The sequence below is a fragment of the Octopus bimaculoides genome, chromosome 16 (genome assembly GCF_046866305.1).
Source record: "Octopus bimaculoides isolate indiv1 chromosome 16, ASM4686630v1, whole genome shotgun sequence".
NCBI classification, from domain to species: domain Eukaryota; kingdom Metazoa; phylum Mollusca; class Cephalopoda; order Octopoda; family Octopodidae; genus Octopus; species Octopus bimaculoides.
The window spans coordinates 30,184,081-30,191,247 of NC_142943.1; the positions used below are offsets into that span (position 1 = coordinate 30,184,081).

The 7,167-nt window shown below is 39.2% G+C and overlaps 1 protein-coding gene across 1 annotated transcript in view; it reads right to left on the reverse strand.

Annotated features, from left to right (window-relative positions):
* LOC106872655 (beta-1,3-galactosyl-O-glycosyl-glycoprotein beta-1,6-N-acetylglucosaminyltransferase) overlaps positions 1-1,967 on the reverse strand; it is a 37,170-nt gene extending 35,203 nt beyond the window's left edge. Inside the window, exon 1 of the mRNA XM_014919718.3 lies at positions 1,816-1,967. The gene's annotated coding sequence lies outside the window, so the exon portion shown is untranslated. The remainder of the gene's footprint in view (positions 1-1,815) is intronic.
* Between the last annotated feature and the right edge of the window lie 5,200 nt (positions 1,968-7,167).

Below are 7,167 nucleotides of genomic sequence, written 5' to 3' on the forward strand. Positions count from 1 at the left end.
TATATACATATACACATACATCTATGCACACATGAATACATTCATTCATTCATGCGTACATACAAATATCTTGTCATCTGCGAACATACACGTGTGTACGCATTATATTCCATTATGAATATACATCGACACATGCATACACATACTCACAGGTGCACATGTTAATGAACATACATGTGTGTGTGTGTGTGTGTGTGTGTGTGTGTGTGTGTGTGTGTACATACATATACTGATACATAGGTATGTACACACACAAAGACAGAGGCATAAGCATGTTTGTGTATCTATGTGCAAGTGCCTGTGCGTGTTTGAGCGAGTGTGTTTATGTGTGTGTGTGTGTGTGTGTGTGTGAACTCGCGCTCATATGAAGTTTACGGAGCATGGATATATATACGTAGATACACATGTGTAGTTAAAGACATATATCTATAGACTTTCCTGTTTACACACACACATGCACGTGCAATCTTATACACACATATGTACATATACATACACACACTCACCTTCAAATACGTTCACACGCACACACACACGCAAATAATTACGTAGATGATAAACACTGAAATTAGAGATTACGTCGATACATCTATATTCACACGCACATTGCTATGTATTATACACACACACACACTCACAAATGTACACATGTACACAGTAGTCATCGAATTTCACACACACAAATACACACACATACACACAAATACACACACTCACATACACACGTGCGCGCGCGTGTGTAGAGCTTATGACACTGCCACCACTACCATCTCTACAGGAACCATGGAAACCTATATGTAATGTCTCTGCCTTCCAGAAACAGCAGCCAAAATCTCGCTAAAAATTCCATGCTGCTGTTTATTACTGTAGTCCTCTGTTACCTTTGCACCCCTGCAACGTAGGAAAAAAAGAAAACAAGGCAAACGAGATGATCCCCTGACAGGAGATTCTTCGCTCTATAAGATCGACTCAATCAGGATTGACCTGGGGTTAAAGAACAACAACAAATAAACAATGTGGCAAACAAACGTGACAAGATAAAATTTCAACGAAACACCACCGCCACCACCACCACCACCACCATCATCATCATCATCATCATCATCATCCTTTTCCCTTCCTCCTCCTCCTTAGTCTCATCTTTCATTGTTCTCGTAATATTACCTTCCCAATTCCCAGCACTCCATCTGTGGCCCTTGTGGCAATGAGTAAATCACCACAACCACCACCACCACCACCACCACCACCATCATTATTATTATCAACAGGTGAAATGCTTGGCGGCATTCCGTCCGCCTTGACGTTCTGAGTTCAAATTCCGCCGAGGTCGACTTTGACTTTTCATCCTTTCGGCGTCGGTAAATTAAAGTGTTGGTCAAGCACTGGGGTCAGTGTTATCGATTATACACCCCTCCCACCAAATTTCAGGCCTTGTGCCTTTCAGTAGAAAGAATTATCATTATTATTATTATTATTATTATTATTATTATTATTATTATTGTTATTATTATTATCATTATTATCATTATTATTATTATTATTATTATTATTATTATTATTATTATTATTATTGTTATTATTATTATCATTATTATCATTATTATTATTATTATTATTATTATTATTATTATTAAGATGATTGTGTCGATGATGAAGTTGGCGATGATAACGACCACCACAATTATGACGGTGGCTATCATGAAAATGATGATGGTGAGGATGCTGCTGCTGATGATGATGATGACGATGACGATGACGATGGTGATAATGATGACGATGATGACGATGCAATGTCATTTTCCGAACGGAACTTACCTGGCCGCCTGTTCATTAGTGAAGCCGGTATGGCTTCGTCCCGTAGACGCCACGGCTGCTACTTTCGTTGACTTTCCCACTCACTCATACACTCTCTCACACACACGGATGCAACCACCACCGCTACCACCCATTACTATAGCCTCAACTACAGCAGCAGCAGCAGTTGTGACAGCAGCAGCAGCAGCAGCAACCACTACCAACAACAGCAGCAGCAGCAGCAGCAGCAGCGGCAACAAAACACTGCTGCAACAACAGTAGCCTCAACAGTAGTAGCAGCAGCAGCAGCAGCAGCAGTAGTAGTAGTAGTAGTAGTAGTAGTAGTAGTAGTAGCAGCAGCAGCAGCAGTAGCAGTAGTAGTAGTAGTAGTAGTAGTAGTAGGAGCAGCAGCAGCAACAGTAGCAGCAGTAGTAGTAGTAGTAGTAGCAGTAGTAGTAGTAGTGGTTGTGGTGGTTGTGGTGGTTGTGGTGGTTGCGGTGGTGGTGGTTTGGTGGTGGTAGTAGTGGTGGTGTTGTACTGCTGCTGCTGTTGCTGCTGCTGGTTACTGCTGCAGCAGCAACAACAACAACAGCAACAACGACAACAACAACAGTAGCATCAACAGCGACAACAACGTGAGAAACGACAAACAGCATCAACAGCAACAGCAATGACAACCCTAACAACAACAACAGCACCACTGACATCAAGAACTGCGACAACAACAACAACAATAACAATACCACAAAACAACAACAATAGTAATAATAACAACAATCACACCACCACCATTTCCACCCTCTCTACCACTACCCTTTCCACCACCACCACCACCACCACCACCACAACCACCACCACCACCACCACCACAACCACAACCACAACCACCACCACCACCACCACAACCACAACGACGACGACGACGACGATGACCACCACCACCACCACCACCAATTCCACCCTCTCTACCACTACCCTTCCCACCACCACCACCACCAACAACAACAACAAGAGCGACCATTTTAAAAGCGAACTGATGTCCTCAACGCAGTTTGAATTTCTTCTTGTTTAGCCCAAGCTCAGCTATGATCCACGCGACAGATCGGCTGTGATCAAAGACGTTCCAGACACGACCATCCTACCTTCTTTATTCAAACACTGTTTTGACCAGGACTTCATTATCCAACGTGCCCCTTTTTCTGAGACGGTAGGATGAGATATTAAGGGAGAGTTAGTTGCTATATCTAGCATTTGAAACTACCACGTAGGGGCCTCCTTTTAGATCTCTGCAAGCGCCAAGTCAGTCCTAATTAAAAACGTTTTAATTAAAGGTGTGACCAGCTTGACCTTCCTCTCTGGTACAGTGGTTCTAATACTACATTAACCAATATATTTTGAGACAGCACAAGTGTCATTCGAAGGAGATTTGGCTGCAATTTCTTGCAGATTTAACACAATCACACACACACGTATGTATGTATCAGTGTGTCTATGTTTGTATGTATGTATGTATGTATGTATGTATGTATGTATGTATGTATGTATGTATGTATGTATGTATGTATACGCTTTCTGATTTTAATTATTTGAATTCTTCCTCTGAGGAATAAGCTGATTTCTAACAAAGGTACAAAGCTCCATCGTTGGAATGTAGATAACAAAAACGAAGTCACATTTCAAACTTGAGAAAAGTCTTGCATATTTTTACTGTTCCGCTTACAGAGTGTATTTATAATGTGCGTATTAGCTGGCTGATTTCTTTTTCGGAAAACCCCAGCTTAACTAGATTGTCACTTGTGCATTTACTTACAAAACCAAGTGCATCAGTAATTATTGGTATAAACGTGAATTTATAAACTGGTTGCAGGAGCTAGAGGTTTCAAAGCAGTTGTGCATATTTAGCTTCTTTCTCTTTGATTTTCAAAGGGATATTCACATCAGCTGATCTCTATGGCGGTATATACTTTTTTTTTCCTCTCCCAAATAACAATAGCGGTTTGTTTACACATGACAGAAATTTTCTTGGAAATGTTTCACCAATATTCCATGAATTGATGTTTATATATGTATTCAATAACAGGGGGATTGGATCTTTCTGATTTGGCGGGCGCCATTTTTTATTTATGTTTTATTTCGTGTATTTTCTACCGAAACACTTTAAAACTTCGTATACTTATATATTTTGTCTTATAGAACAGAGAAAAATTTTAATATTCGAAGTTATTTCATGTTAAAATTTGTATTTCGGTAATTTCAACCAATCACTGACGTCTATTGAGGTGAAAACAATTACTGCTGTGGAATGTAAACAACACGTTCTAGCGGTGTAATGGGATCTTTTCCCTTGAATAAAATTAGTGCCGTTGTTTGTCAACAACAACTATCGGCGGCACGGTTATTTATGATATCGTTCGTGCGTTTGTACTGGTTTTAGCTTTAGGGTTTTAGGGTTAGGAATCGGGTTTTAGAGTTAGGGTTAGGGTTACGGTTTTAGGGTTAGGGTTATTGATCAGATCTCGTACATGCGTATGCATGTGTGTGTGTGTGTGTGTGTGTGTGTGTGTGTATGTTGTCCTGGGTGTGAATTGAGACTGCATCCGGTAGTTGGACTCTGATACGGAAGTTCCAGAGTTTCAAGGTGTATGGAACCACCCCTTACCCACTATTGTTCCCTGGTCTGCTCAGACCCGGAGTTACAGCACCTGTTAGGATCCCAGCCAAGGGTTATATAGTATGTGAATCCCTATGAGAGAAAGACCCCTAGATGTCTTCAGAGCTTCTTTCTAAAAGAAGATAAAATCATTAAAAAAAAGAACGACCCTGAAGTGCAGTTGCCCTCAACCGGTTTTTTGTAGCTTCTGGTTTTACAGGTGATAGCACTGAAAACGGTTTCAGTGCTTTGCAACGCTTTATCCATTCAAAGCAAATTCATACGTAGGAACTTCTTGGACTCTCGGAACGGTTGCTCAGAGTTTCTGTCTTTAGGAAGTAGTGTTACTCGGTCAGGAGTTGACTTGCATCATGTATTTATACAACCATGGATTTTTAAAATTTTTATTCTTGTACTTGTTTCAGTCATTAGCCTGCGATCATTTTGGGGCATAGCCTTGTATGAGAATTTTTTTTTTATTTGGCAAAATATATAGTATGCTTAGGGCGGCGAGCTGGCACACCACATTAGCACACCGCGAAAAGTGGTGAGCTGGCAGAATCGTTAGCACGCCGGGCGAAATGCTTAGCGGTATTTCGTCTGTCCTTACGTTTTGAGTTCAAATTCCGCGGAGGTCAACTTCGCCTTTCATCCTTTCGGGGTCGATAAATTAAGTACCAGTTGCATACTGGGGTCGATCTAATCGACTGGCCACCTTCCCAAAAATTTCGGGCCTTGTGCCTAGAGTGGAAAAGAATATATAGTATGCTTAGGTATGACAAATTTATTGCTAATTTCGTCATACTTGTTGCTAATAACAAAAAGGAAGTTTATAATGTTGGTAATACGAAAACCTCTCAACCCAACATCATTCAGTGTTGTCTTACGCGTCCGTAGCATATTGTAATAACTGACAATAGAAATCCTTATACCAGTAATAAACAGGCGATGATTTAATGTGAGTTAAGAGGATTTGGCTGATTTTGATAATCTCGATAATCTGTCAACCCGATTGAAACAGAAAAATGCAATGCACATCTCAACTTGCGTTGGTGTCATCATCATCGTCGTTGTCGTCATCATCATCATCATCATCATCATCATCATCATCATCATCGTGGTCATTGTCTTCGTCGTTGTCATCATCGTCGTCGTCATCGCCCGTTGTCGACGTCGTCGTCGTCGGCCACCTCCTTCTGAAACCGTACTTTATAGCCGGATGCCTTTCCTGTTGCCAACACTTTTAGTTGTTTCTATGGGTCTATTCATCTGCTTACCTAGCTGCCCATGTGTCAATGTGTCTATTTGTGCAATTGTCTATTTGTCTATGTGTCTATGTGGGTAACACATATACATGAAACACACGCATAATTACACATACACACTACTGTTCACACACGCACGCACACACACACACTTACTGCAGCTCATATGTATATATATATATATATATATATATATATATATATATATATATATATATATATATACATATATATATATATATATATATATATATATATATATATATATATATATATATATATATATATATATATATATATATATATATAAATAAATTCAAGAAAGGATAAAACTCTTTTACATACATACAGTCATACACACATCGCACGCACGCGGGCTCGCAAACATCTGCACATATTTGCTATCTCTATTTTTTCTGTCGCTCTCTCTCTCTTTCTCTTCCCCCTCTCTCCTTTTCTCCTTTCTTTATTTCTCTCCACCGCTCTCCCTCTCTATCGCCTGCTTCTACCAATCTGACTTCATTAATCATTGAATGAAATCCTAAACCACAAAATGACTGTACTTTCTCTCTTTAAACATTATATCCCTCCATAATAAACTACAGTAATCAGCGTTAATCGACCGAATTATCTAAATCCCCGTACAAACTTCTGAACAAGATGCCATACAATCAACAGTTTACCATGTTTTAAACGTGATAATCAGCTTTTTGTATGTATGCATCCACTTCCCTCCTCTCTCCTTCACACACACACGCGCGCGCGCTCTCTCTCTCTCCTTTTCTCTGTCTCTCTCTCTCTCACTCTCCCTCTCTTTATATATTCTCCTTTACTTGTTTCAGTCACTTGACTGTGGCCATGCTGGAGCAACGCCTTTAGTCGAGCAAATCGACCCCAGGACTTATTCTTTGGATGCCTAGTACTTATTCTATCGGTCTCTTTTGCCGAACCGCTAAGTTACGGGGACATAAACACACCAGCATCGGTTGTCAAGCGATGTTGGGGGGACAGACACAGACAAACAAACATATACACACACATACATATATATATATACATATATACGACGGGCTTCTTTCAGTTTCCGTCTACCAAATCCACTCACAAGGCTTTGGTCGGCCCGAGGCTATAGTAGAAGACACTTGCCCAAGGTGCCACGCAGTGGGAATGAACCCAGAACCATGTGGTTGGTAAGCAAGCTACTTACCACACAGCTACTCCTGCGCCTATATATATATATATATATATATATATATATATATATATATATATATATATATATATATATATATATATATATATATATATATATATATATATATATATATATATATATATATATATATATATATATATATATATATATATATATATATATATATATATATATATATATATATATATATATATATATATATATATATATATATATATATATATATATATATATATATATAT